Source organism: Oncorhynchus mykiss, chromosome 17 (genome assembly GCF_057628025.1).
Source record: "Oncorhynchus mykiss isolate SJ-2025 chromosome 17, ASM5762802v1, whole genome shotgun sequence".
Taxonomy (NCBI): Eukaryota; Metazoa; Chordata; class Actinopteri; order Salmoniformes; family Salmonidae; genus Oncorhynchus; species Oncorhynchus mykiss.
In genome coordinates, this window is record NC_143038.1 from 62,756,016 (window position 1) to 62,770,421 (window position 14,406).

The window sequence follows — 14,406 nt, forward strand, 5'->3', positions numbered from 1 at the left end:
CTGAAATGTGGCAAAAGGTCGCAAAGTTCAAGGGGGCCGAATACTTTCGCAAGGCACTGTATATATTGTTGGGACTGAGAAAGAGCGAGAGAGCAATGTAAACAAAGTTATTTCCAGCGAGCCCTCCAATGTATCAAGAAAATCAAAACACACAAACAACCATAACTCTACGTACGTGTTCCACAGTGTTCCACCATCTAATCATAGATTCACCAACTTTACAGCATCCTGGGCCCCAGTGAATACATTTGCATTTGTCCCAGTGTATGTATATAATGTTTGTGCATTTTGTGGAAGTGTGTAGATAATGTCATGTGTATACCAATACACATTAAATCATTTTAAATGTAGCTGTATGAACTATGTATGTATGCAATCAGTCAGAGCAGGAGTGTGAGGAGTAGCAGGAGCAGACAGTGAACCCATGTCCCCATGACTGAAGGTGCGATACCTCTCTGTTGTAGGGGGTCTCTCTGGCCACAACCCTCTCCCTGGTAGCCACTATAGCACTGGCACTGAAACTCTCTCTGAAAGCCCATTATCTCCTCTTCCCCAAGCTGACCTAGAGTTTGAACCTTGAATTTGCCATTTTCCAGGCTGACTATGTTGTGGGTGAGGGGGCTGAGGTGCAGGTAGGCGTTAGTGTCAGGGTGTCTGCGCAGGCAGCGTCCTTGGGAACCGCACAGCCTCTGGCTGCACAGCTCTGCTGCCGTGGAGACATTGAGCAGGTACCGGCCCAGCGGACCCTGTAGGTACTTATTCAGACTGAAGCAACTGGTCTGGAAAGAGAAAAGGTAAAGTAAAAAAAGTAAAGGGGCTGAATAATTTTGCACGCCCAATTTTTCAGTTTTCGATTTGTTAAAAAAGTTTGAAATATCCAATAAAAGTCGTTCCACTTCATGATTGTGTCCCACTTGTTGTTGATTCTTCACAAAAAAACAGTTTTATATCTTTATGTTTGAAGCCTGAAATGTGGCAAAAGGTCGCAAAGTTCAAGGGTTCAAATACTTTCGCAAGGCACTGTATATATCAACAAATTGGCGAGGGCACTAGAACAGACTGCAGCACCCGGCCTCACCCTACTAGAATCTGAAGTCAAATGTCTACTGTTTTCTGATGATCTGGTGTTTCTGTCACCAACCAAGGAGGGCCTACAACATTATTTAGATCTTCTGCACAGATTCTGCCAGACCTGGGCCCCTCTGCATGCAGACTTCTGCAAAAATATCCTCTGTGTGCAACGTAAAAAATAAAAAATAATGCATGCAGAGCAGAATTAGGCCGACCGCTCTAACGATCAAAATCCAGAAAAGAGACGTTAAATTCTACAACCACCTAATAGGAAGCGATTCCCACATTTTCCATAACAAAGCCATCACCTACAGAGAGATGAACCTGGAGGAGAGTACCCTAAGCAAGCTGGTCCTGGGGCTCTGTTTGCAAACACAAACAGACCCCACAGAGCCCCAGGACAGCAACACAATTAGACCCAACCAAATCATGAGAAAACAAAAAGATAAATACTTGACACATTGGAAAGAATTAACAAAAAAACAGAGCAAACTAGAATGCTATTTGGCCCTGAACAGAGAGTACACAGTCGCAGAATACCTGACCACTGTGACTGACCCAAAAACTGACCCGAATACTGACCCGAAAACTTTCACTATGTACAGACTCAGTGAGCATAGCCTTGCTATTGAGAAAGGCCGACGTAGGCAAACCTGGCTCTCAAGAGAAGACAGGCTATGTGCACACTGCCCACAAAATGAGATGGAAACTGAGCTGCACTTCCTAACCTCCTGCCAAATGTATGACCATATTAGAGACATATATTTCCCTCAGATTACACAGATCCACAAAGAATTTGAAAATAAACCCAATTTTGATAAATTCCCATATCTGCTGGGTGACATACCACATAAAATATGTATGCCATCACAGCAGCAATATTTGTGACCTGTAGCCACAAGAAAAGGGCAACCAGTGAAGAACAAACACCATTGTAAATACAACCCATATATATATAAAAAGTCACCTTTATTTAACCAGGTAGGCCAGATGAGAACAAGTTCTCATTTACAACTGCGACCTGGCCAAGATAAAGCAAAGCAGTGCGACACAAACAACACAGAGTTACACATGGAGTAAACAAACTTACAGTCAATAACACAGAATAAAAATGTATATACAGTGTGTGTAAAAGTAGTAAGATTAGGGAGGTAAGGCAATAAATAGGTCATAGTGGTGAAATAATTACAATTTAGCAATTAAACACTGGAGTGATAGATGTGCAGAAGATGAATGTGTAAGTTAAGTAGAGATACTGGTGCAAAGGAGCAAAAAAATAAATAACAATATGGGGATGAGGTAGTTGGATGGGCTATTTACAGATGGGCTGTGTACAGGTGCAATGATCGGTAAGCTACTCTGACAGCTGGTGCTTAAAGTTAGTGAGGGAGATATAAGACTCCAGCTTCAGTGATTTTTGCAATTTGTTCCAGTCACTGGCAGCAGAGAATTGGACGGAAAGGTGGTCAAAAGAAGAATTGGCTTTGGGGATGACCAGTTAAATATACCTGCTGGAGCATGTGCTTGCGGGTGTGTGCTGCTATGGTGACCAGTGAGCTGAGATAAGGCGGAGCTTTACCTAGCAAAGATTTATATATGACCTGGAGCCAGTGGGTTTTGCAATGAATATGAAGCGAGGGCCAGCCAACGAGAGCATACAGGTCACAGCGGTGGGTAGTATATGGGGCCAAAACTGATGGCACTGTGATAGACTACATCCAATTTTGCTGAGTAGAATATTGGAGGCTATTTTATAAATGACATCGCTGAAGTCAAGGATCGGTAGGATAGTCAGTTTTACGAGGATATGTTTGGCAGCATGAGTGAAGGATGTTTTGTTGCGAAATAGGAAGCCGATTCTAGATTTAATTTTGGATTGGAGATGCTTAATGTGAGTCTAGAAAGAGAGTTTACCGTCTAACCAGACACCTAGGTTGTCCACATATTCCAAGTCAGAACCGTCCAGAGTAGTGATGCTAGATGGGCGGGCAGGCGGGTGCGGGCAGCGATCGGTTGAAGAGCATGCATTTAGTTTTACTTGCATTTAAGAGCAGTTGGAGGCCACGGAAGGAGTGTTCTATGGCATTGAAGCTTGTCTGGAGGTTTGTTAACACAGTGTCCAAAGAAGGGCCGGAAGTATATAGAATGGTGTCATCTGTGTAGCAGATGTCAGCAGATCACCAGCAGCAAGAGCAACAGAATTGATGTATACAGAGAAAAGAGTCAGCCCGAAAACTGAACACTGTGGCACCCCCATAGAGACTAGAGACTGCCAAAGGTTCGAACAAAAGCCCCTCCGATTTGACACACTGAACTCTATCGGAGAGTAGTTGGTGAACCTGTTGAGCTGTTGAGTCTGCCAATAAGAATGCAGTGATTGAGTTGAAAGCCTTGGCCAGGGCGATTACGATGGCTGCAAAGTGTTGTTTTTTATCGATGGAGGTTATGATATTGTTTTGGACCTTGAGCATGGCTGAGGTGCACCCATGACCAGCTCTGAAACCGGATTGCATAGCGGAGAAGGTACGGTAGGATTCTAAATGGTTGGTGATCTGTTTGTTAACTTGGCTTTCAAAGACTTTAGAAAGGCAGGGCAGGATGGATATAGGCCTGTAACAGTTTGGGTCTAGAGTGTCTCCCCATTTGAAGAGGGGGATGACTGTGGCAGCTTTCCAATCTTTGGGGATCTCAGACAATATGAAAGCGAGGTTGAACAGGCTAGTAATTGGGGTTGCAACAATTGCGGTGGATAATTTTAGAAAGAGAGGGTCCAGATTGTCTAGCCCGGCTGATATGTAGGTGTCCAGATTTTGCAGCTCTTTCAGAACATCAGCTATCTGGATTTGGGTGAAGGAGAAATGGGGGAGGCTTGGGCAAGTTGCTGTGGGGGGTTCAGAGCTGTTGACAGGGGTAGGGATAGCCAGGTGGAAAGCATGGCCAGCCGTAGAAAAATGCTTATTGAAATGAGCGATTATCGTAGATTTATCGGTGGTGACAGTGTTTCCTAGCCTCATTGCAGTTGGCAGCTTGGAGAAGGTGCTCTTATTCTCCATGGACTTTACAGTGTCCCAGAACCTTTTGGAGTTTGTGTTACAGGATGCAAATTTCTGTTTGAAAACACAAGCATTTACTTTTCTAACTACCTGTGTATATTAGTTCCTAACTTCCCTTCAAGGGCAGTCAAGTGTCATGACGTTGCCCTCTTTGGGTACAGCGAACACCATCCCCCTCTCTCTGTAACCAGACTGGTCAGAGAGAGGTCGTAAATTCCCTGCCTTATGGCCACACAGTATAAGAGACAGAGTGAATTTTCATAGAGAACAAAGGAATTTCTTCCACCTCACAGAACTTGAGGTCCCAACAAATATCATGTTCCAGAGAAGGTATAAAAGATCGGTGAAGAATCCAGCTACTAACTGGTCCGTTTGTTACAACTTGGGGAAGCTCATGGGAGATGGTGTGGCCACATTACCATAACGCTGTTTATATAATAGCCATTTACATCTAATTGTTGTATAAGATGAATGAATTAATATGATACTGTTTACACAATTTTACAATGTGATTTTAGACTGTTTAATGAAGGGAACTCCAATTCCCTTTTGAGTTGAACTAAATTCGAGAACCGCCCCTGAGCCCAGTTAGGGTCTAACCACAACAGAGAGTGGGAGAGAGACGGACAATTCTACAAAAGAAACAACTTTTCAACAGCGATCAAGACGACACACTGAGCGTAAATATATATATTGATTGCAATTGTTCCCGAATGAGTGAGCGTTCATATGTTAAGGATTAGCATTTCAATTGTTATAATTATCAAATCTGTAGTGACTTCTCAGTCGACCCCCACTTCCCTTTTTGTCTAACAAGCCCTTAGCCCACTAGGGCACATTCTCCTATCATTTCTTGTAACCATATTTACTGTTTGTTTATGCAGTTCTGTGAATTACTTAGTTAGTTATAAATAAATTATTTAAGACAATTGATGTATGGATGACTCATAGTGAAGACTGGGTTCGTGCAGATAACCAACAATTTACAACGTTTAGAATGAGACTAACATGAGGTAAAGTAAATTATTCATTAATCAGAAGACTATGGATCAGATATGAATATCTGAAAGGTTATATTGGGATATTATAACTTTGTAATCTGAATATTTTCCTTGGTACCCCGACTTCCTAGTTAACCTTGCACCGAACCCGTTAGCGGGATTAAATTCGACAACATACGGTGATCGCTAAATAAATAGTCATATTAAACATTCATGAAAATACAAGTGTCTCACATGTTTCGAAAGCATAAAATCTTGCTAATCCAACTGCGTTGTCAGATTTAAAAAAGGATTTACTGCGAAAGAATACGATGCGATTATCTGAGGATAGAGCCCCATAAAAAAACTATTTCAACCAGCACAGGCGTAACAAAATCACAAATTGAAATAAAATAAATCGTTTACCTGTCAGAATCCCGCACCTATCAAATTCAATGGAGTCAGCAGGAGCAGCAGCCAACCCTCTCCCATCGATGGAGGAACGGGTTCTCCACCACACCACCGTCCTTCATCGGATCGGATCCGCGATGGATCAAATGATGGAGAGAATGGACAGATGGGAGAGGAGTGGGCTCCTCTCTCCACCTTCGGCACCCATGGTTCCGGACTCGACATCTCCCGACTCCAGCACCCTCCGTCTGACGCTACCGAGGGCTTATGATGGAGCGGCGGCGGGTTGCCAGGGGTTTCTGCTCCAGCTGGAGCTATACCTGGCCACCATCAGACCCACTCCCTCAGGAGCAGAGAGGGTGAGTGTCCTCATCTCCTGCCTCACGGGTCGTGCCCTGGAATGGGCGAACGCGGTCTGGAATGGTCCAGACTCAGCGCGGGAGCACTACCCAGAGTTTTCCCGGGAGAACGACTATTTCACCTCAGGCAGGAGAGGAGGAGCGCCCAGGATTATGCGCTGGAGTTCCGGACCTTGGCAGCCGGATCTGGGTGGAACGACAGGGCCCTTATGGACCACTACAGGTGTAGTCTCCGAGAGGACGTCCGCCGGGAGTTAGCGTGTCGGGACACCACTCTGTCACTGGATCAGCTGATTGACATGTCCATTCGACTGGATAATCTGCTGGCTGCCCGCGGGCGTTCAGAGAGGGTCCTGTGCGTTCCACCACCCAGCCCCTCCGCTCCCATTCCGATGGAGTTGGGAGGGGCTGCGCAGAGGGGTACCGGAGGAGGAGGCCTTCCCTGCACCAACTGTGGTCGGAGAGGACACACGTCTGATCGGTGCTGGGGGGGTCCGTCTGGGAGTAGAGATGGCAGGCGGAACGCTTCTCGGTCACCCCAGGTGAGTCAGCATCAAACTCACCCAGAACCCCCTGTTGGCCACATGTTTGTCTTAACTTTTTTCCTTCGCTTTTTTCCCTCTTCCCAGCATAGGGCGCTAGTCGATTCAGGCGCAGCTGGGAACTTTATGGATCGCGGACTCGCCCTTAAGTTAGGGGTTCCGCTGGTGCCGATAGATTCTCCTTTCCCCGTGCACTCCCTAGATAGCCGGCCATTAGGGTCAGGGATGGTCAGGGAGACCACGGTCCCACTGGACATGGTGACGCAGGGGAATCATAGGGAGCGTATCAGTTTCTTTATTATTGATTCGCCTGCGTTTCCAGTGGTGCTGGGGACTCCCTGGCTGGCCCGGCACAATCCTAAAATTTCGTGGAGACAGGGGGTTCTCCAGGGGTGGTCAGAGGAGTGTTCTGGAAGGTGTTTGGGAGTTTCCATCGGTGCCACGTCGGTGGAGAGTCCAGACCAGGGTTCCACGGTGTGCATTCCCCCCGAGTATGCCGATTTGGCAATCGCTTTCAGTAAAGTGAAAGCGACTAAATTACCACCTTATCGACCGGGAAGGGATTGTACGATAGATCTCCAGGTAGACGCTGCGCTTCCCAAGAGTCACGTGTACCCGCTGTCCCAGGAGGAGACGTTGGCAATGGAGACATATGTCACGGAGGCGCTGGGACAGGGGTACATTTGGTCGTCCATTTCACCCTTCTCCTCAAGTTTCTTTTTTGTGAGGAAAAAGGAGGGAGGCTTGCGTCCGTGTATCGATTATAGAGGTCTAAACCCATCACAGTGGGGTATAGTTACCCTCTACCTCTCATCGCTACGGCGGTGGAATCGTTCCACGGAGCGCAGTTCTTCACAAAACTGGATCTCAGGAGCTGTATAGTTTGGTGCGTATTCGGAAGGGAGACGAGTGGAAAACCGCATTTAGTACTACATCAGGCCACTATGAGTACCTCGTCATGCCGTATGGGTTAAAGAATGCTCCAGCCATTTTCCAATCCTTTGTAGACGAGATTCTCAGGGACCTGTGCGGGCAGGCAGTGGTGGTTTATATCGATGACATTCTGATCTACTCGGCCACTCACACCGCGCATGTGTCTCTGGTGCGCAGGGTGCTTGGTAGACTGCTGGAGCATAACCTATACGTCAAGGCTGAGAAATGCGTGTTCTCTAAACGAGCCGTCTCTTTTCTGGGATATCGTATTTCCACCTCGGGGGTAGTGATGGAGGGTGACCGCATTAGGGCCGTGCGTAATTGGCCGACTCCGACCACGGTAAAGGAGGTGCAGCGGTTTCTGGGTTTTGCCAACTACTACCGGAGGTTTATCCAGGGTTTTGGCTAGGTAGCGGCTCCCATCACCTCACTGCTGAAGGGGGGCCCCGTGCGTTTGCAGTGGTCAGCAGAGGCGGACGGAGCATTCAACAAGTTGAAGGCGCTGTTTACTGATGCGCCCATGTTGGCGCATCCGGACCCCTCTCTAGCATTCATAGTGGAGGTGGACGCGTCCGAGGCTGGGGTGGGTGCCGTGCTATCACAGCGCTCGGGTACGCCACCAAAACTCCGCCCCTGCGCTTTCTTCTCAAGGAAGCTCAGCCCAGCGGAGCGTAACTATGATGTGGGGGACCGGGAGTTGCTAGCGGTGGTTAGAGCTCTGAAGGTGTGGAGACACTGGCTTGAGGGGCCTAAACACCCCTTCCTCATCTGGACCGACCACCAGAATCTGGAGTATATTCGGGCAGCTAGGAGACTTAACCCACATCAGGCAAGGTGGGCCATGTTCTTCACCCGGTTCCGATTTACTTTGTCTTATAGACCGGGCTCCCAGAACGTGAAGGCTGACGCACTGTCCCGCCTTTATGACACGGAGGATGGGTCCACCGAACCTACTCCCATCCTTCCCGCCTCGAAGCTGGTAGCCCCAGTGGTATGGGAGGTGGACTCGGACATCGAGCGGGCGTTACGGGCTGAACCCGCGCCTCATCAGTGTCCAGCGGGGCGAAGGTACGTGCCGCTTGGTGTTCGGGACAAACTGATTCGGTGGGCTCACGTCCTACCCTCCTCGGGTCACCCTGGGGTGATGAGGACAGTGGGGAGCCTTCAGGGGAGCTATTGGTGGCCTACGTTGGCTAAGGACGTTTAGGGTTATGTCTCCTCCTGTTCAGTGTGCGCTCAGAGTAAGGCTCCTAGGCACCTTCCTAGAGGGAAGCTACAACCCCTCCCTGTTCCACAGCGGCCATGGTCACATCTGTCCATAGATTTCCTAACCGATCTCCCGCCGTCTCAGGGGAACACCACGATTCATCGTTTCTGATCGGGGCCCCCAATTCACGTATGGAGAGCGTTCATGGAACGCTTGGGGGTCTCTGTCAGCCTGACCTCCGGTTATCACCCCGAGAGTAATGGGCAGGGTGAGAGAGTGAACCAGGAGGTGGGTAGGTTTCTGCGGTCGTATTGCCAGGATTGGCCAGGGGAGTGGGCACGATACATTCCCTGGGCTGAAATGGCTCAGAACTCACTACGCCACTCCTCTACTAACGTGTCCCCTTTTCAGTGTGTGTTGGGGTACCAGCCGGTCCTGGCACCATGGTATCCGAGCCAGACCGAGGCTCCTGCGGTGGAGGAATGGGTACAGCGCTCCAAGGAGACCTGGAGGGCCGTCCAGGAATCTCTACGAAAAGCGAGTGGATGGCAGAAGAGGAGTGCTGACCGCCACCGCAGTGAGGCCCCCGTGTTTGTCCTGGGGGACAGGGTCTGGCTCTCGACCCGAAACCTACCTCTCTGCTTGCCCTGCCGGAAGCTGGGTCCGCAGTGTGTAGGGCCCTTTAAAGTCCTGAGGAGGATAAACGAGGTGTGTTATCGATTACAACTCCCTTCCTATTATCGTATTAACCCCTCGTTTCATGTGTCTCTCCTCAGGCCGGTGGTATCTGGTCCCCTGCAGGACAGTGAGGTACCGGAGGTTCCTCCCCCCCCCGCTGGACATCGAGGGGTCCCCGGCGTACACGATCCGGGCCATTTTGGACTCAAGACGCCGGGTGAGGGGCCTGCAGTACCTCATGGACTGGGAGGGGTACGGTCCGGAGGAGAGGTGCTGGGTACCGGTGGGGGACATCTTGGATCCCTCCATGTTGAGGGATTTCCATCGCCTCCATCCTGATCGCCCTGCGCCTCGTCCTCCGGGGCGACCTCGAGGCCGGAGTCGGCGCGCTGCGGGAGCCGCGCGTCAGGGGGGGGGGGGGGGGGGGTACTGTCACGAGTCCGACCGAGGGTGTTTCCCTTTCCCGGGCAGGTGGCGCTCGGCGGTCGTCGTCACCGGCCTATTAGCTGCCACTGATTGTTTTTCCTCCCCCTCCTTGTATGTTGAGTGGTAGCACCTGTGGATGTTTAATTAGTTTGTCTTTATTAGACAGCCGGCCCGCCTGGTTGTTGTGCGGGATTATTTCTATGTAACCTTCGGCTCTGTGGTATAGGCACGTGTTAGTGCCCGGTCGGGATTGTTTCCCATTGTATATTTTGATTCCCTGTGTTTTGGGAACGTAACTTTTTTGTGAGCACCCTGTGGTGCGTTGGTGCGATTAAAAGACGCGCAGCATTGAACTCTCTGTCTCCTGCATTTGACTCCACACCCTCGACACCCGGAGCATTACATTACCTTTGACGATCTTCCTCTGTGTGCACCCCAATGCTCATTGTTATACAATGAATGGTCTTTTGTTTGATAAAATCCATTTTTATAGCCTAACACGAAACATTTTGTGAACCGCTTGTGCCGTGAATTCCGTCTCATTCAATTTTCGATGACACATTCAATGTAAATACACACACTAAACATGACTTTTCCTGTCATGTTTGGTTTCATTGCTATCAACTGGTTTGTTTGTAACACAACCAAACTTGATGGGTCATTTCGCGGGACCTATTGACTGAAAGAAACCGATTTGGTTTCTTTTCGGATCTGATTGACTGTAATTTAACCCAATGACCACTGATTGTCTTGAAATCTAGCTGGGTAGATAGCCAATGAGCTGAGGTAAATGGGAATATGTAATGTTTATGTGTTGGAAGACCAACCCATGTAGTAAACTCCTGCATAAAGACGGTAATTTGCCATTGAAGATTCATACTGGAAGGAGCCAAGCTTGTGGCGCACAGCATTTTTTCGGTAATGCGCATCTTCAGCTGTTTATATATCGGACATCATGGCGAATAAGTCAGGGAAAGCTAAATCTAAGACTATGTAGACAAAATGATGGAGGAAATTGATCGTGATAGTGAAACAGATCTTCTTTTGGAAGACGATTCAGCTAGCGACCATAGCTATGACTCCAAAATGGAAGCATATTTTTTGAACGGAGAGGACATTGTTTTGGATTGGTAATTTCTTCTCATGCTAATGCCGTTGTTTGAAATTAATAATATAAAATATTATTTGTGATTTTTTTTGTACATTTTATTTGCAATATATACAAATGTAATGAAATGTGTAAAGTACACATTGGCTATGCATTGTGGATGGGGGTATGTTTGTATGTATGTGAATGACCCATAGCCTATGTTTGTGTGTGTGTGTATATATACTGTATATAAATGGAATTGAGTAGAATGTAACAGCAAACCCAAACATCGCATCACAGCGACCATGCATCCTCCTCTCAGTCTACATATTATGGATTAGAGGGAGCATGGTGGAGATGCGTGTGTCTGCCCCTCCACTCCACCCCCACATGAAATAGCCTATTTGAGGCAGGCCCACAACAATGGCCAAAGTGAAATGGAACAGCACTTTATGTTCCCTGTACTCTATATATCTGTTTATTATACCTGTTGATACAGGGCTCATATGTGAAACTATTCTAACTGAACATTTTCTTTCACAGTGACACTGACGAATGGGAGCCCCCAGTGCCAAGGTGTCCATCCTCCACTGAAGCTGGTTCATCCAGCCGGACACCTGTTGTCTCCGGCTCCACACCTCCCAGGCCATCTAGAGGTGTGAAGGCACTGACAAAGAAGCGGAGGAGGGGAATTGTGCCACCTGCTAACGAAGGGACAGAAGGGCGTTGGCACACTGTCCTAGAAGATGATGTGGAGCCACCTCAACCAACATTTAGGCCGAAAAGGAAGCCAGGGCCTCAGGTGAACATGACCGCAACTTACAGCGCCCTTCAGATTTTTCAGCTGTTTTTCACCCAATCCGTTGTCAATTCGCTCGTGTCTAACACAACTAAGTATGGGGAGAAGAAGCAAGCAGGCAAAAAGGTAGCATGGAAGCCCATATCCATGTTTTCTGTTACCTTTCACTGGTCGTCTACATGGGGCTGTGTCACGCCCTGACCATAGTTTACTTTGTATTTTCTATGTTTTGATTGGTCAGGGTGTGATCTGAGTGGGTATTCTATGTTTCATGTCTTGTTTGTCTATTTCTATGTTCAGCCTGATATGGTTCTCAGTCAGAGGCAGGTGTTCGTCATTGTCTCTGATTGGGAACCATATTTAGGTAGCCTGGGTTTCACTGTGTGTTTGTGGGTGATTGTTCCTGTCTATGTGTTTTTTCACCAGATAGGCTGTTTTAGGTTTTCGTTACGTTCATCACGTTCTTTATTTTGTAGTGTTTGCATTGATTCGTTTTTTACGTTTGTTCATTAAAACATGGATCGCAATCTACACGCTGCATTTTGGTCCGACTCTCCTCACGAAGAAAACCGTTACAGAATCACCCACCACAAAAGGACCAAGCAGCGTGTCAACAGGCAGGAGCAGCGCGAGGAGAAGCGCAATAAGGATTTCTGGACATGGGAGGAAATCCTCGACGGGAGAGGACCCTGGGCTAAACCAGGGGAGTGTAGCCGCACTAAGGTGCAGCGGGAGAAGAAACAACAGGAACAGCCCAAGGAGGAGTACAGAATGGAGTATACTACTTGGGAGGAGATCGACAGGTGGGCGGCCGACCCAGGGAGAGTGCCGGAGCCCGCCTGGGATTCGCTGGAGCAGTGCGAGGAAGGTTACCGTAGAATGGAGGCGGTGAAAGCAGAGAGGCGCAGGTATGAGAAGGCAGCACGGCGACGCGGATGGAAGCCTGAGAGGCAGCCCCAAAAATTTCTTGGGGGGGGGGCTAACAGGGAGTATGGCTATGCCAGGTAGGAGACCTGGGCAGACTCCCTGTGCTTACCGGGTGGCTAGAGAGACCGGACAGGCACCGTGTTATGCAGTGGTGCGCGCGGTGTCTCCAGTGCGGGTGCATAGCCCGGTGCGGTATATTCCAGCTCCGCGTGTCGGCCGGGCTAGATTGAGCGTCGAGCCTAATGCCATGAAGCCGGCTCTACGCAGCTGGTCCCCAGTGCGTCTCCTTGGGCCGGCTTACATGGCACCAGCCTTGCGCTCGGTGTCTCCGGTTCGCCTGCATAGCCCAGTGCGGGTTATTCCACCTCGCCGCACTGGCAGGGCGACCGTGAGCATTCAACCAGGTAAGGTTGGGCAGGCTCGGTGCTCAAGAGCTCCAGTGCGCCTGCACGGTCCGGTTTTTCCAGTACCACCTCCACACCCCAGCCCTCCGGTAGCAGCTCCCCGCACCAGGCTTCCTGTGCGTGTCCTTGGCCCAGTACCACCAGTGCCAGCACCACGCATCAGGCCTACAGTGCGCCTCACCTGTTCAGCGCTGTCGGAGCCCTCCTCCTCTCCAGCGCTGTCGGAGTCTCCCGCCTGTTTAGCGCTGTTAGAGCCTTCATTCTCTACAGCGTTGCCGGAGTCTCCCGCCTGTTCGGAGCTGCCAGTCTGCATGGAGCTGCCAGTCTGCAAGGAGCCGCCAGAGCTGCCAGTTTGTAAGGAGCCGCCGGAGCTGCCAGTTTGTAAGGAGCAGCCAGGGCCGCCAGTTAGCAGGGAGCAGCCAGGGCCGCCAGTTAGCAGGGAGCAGCCAGGGCCGCCAGTCAGCATGGAGCAGCCAGGGCCGCCAGTCAGCATGGAGCAGCCAGAGCAGCCAGGGCCGCCAGTCAGCATGGAGCAGCCAGAGCAGCCAGAGCTGTCAGTCAGCATGGAGCAGCCAGAGCAGCCAGGGCCGCCAGTCAGCATGGAGCAGCCAGAGCTGCCAGTCAGCATGGAGCAGCCAGAGCAGTCTGCCAGCATGGAGCAGCCAGAGCTGTCAGTCAGCATGGAGCAGCCAGAGCAGCCAGTCTGTGTCGACCAGTCTCTTCCAGATCTGCCAGTCGTCCAGACTCTTCCAGATCTGCCCGTCTTCCAGACTCTTCCAGATCTGCCCGTCGTCCAGACTCTTCCAGATCTGCCAGTCGTCCAGACTCTTCCGGATCTGCCAGTCGTCCAGACTCTTCCAGATCTGCCAGTCGACCAGACTCTTCCAGATCTGCCAGTCGACCAGACTCTTCCAGATCTGCCCGTCGTCCAGACTCTTCCAGATCTGCCAGTCGTCCAGACTCTTCCAGATCTGCCAGTCGTCCAGACTCTTCCAGATCTGCCAGTCGTCCAGACTCTTCCAGATCTGCCAGTCGTCCAGACTCTTCCAGATCTGCCAGTCGTCCAGACTCTTCCAGATCTGCCAGTCGACCAGACTCTTCCAGATCTGCTAGTCGACCAGGATATGCTGAAACCGCCAGCCAGCCAGGTTCTGGTAGTTTCTACTACCTGCCTGGGCTTCCTCTCAGTGCTGAGCTTCTTCTCAGTGCTGAGCTTCCTCTCAGTGCTGAGCTACCCATCTGTCCCGAGTTACCTCTGTCCCGAGCTGTCCCTCTGTCCCATGTTATCATTGTGGTGGGTAACCTATTTAGGGACGTTTAGGAGGGGGATTAAAACTGTCATGGAGTGGGGTCCACGTCCAGCGCCAGAGCCGCCACCGCGGACAGATGCCCACCCAGACCCTCCCCTATAGGTTCAGGTTTTGCGGCCGGAGTCCGCACCTTGGGGGGGGGGGGTACTGTCACGCCCTGACCATAGTTTACTTTGTATTTTCTATGTTTTGATTGGTCAGGGTGTGATCTGAGTG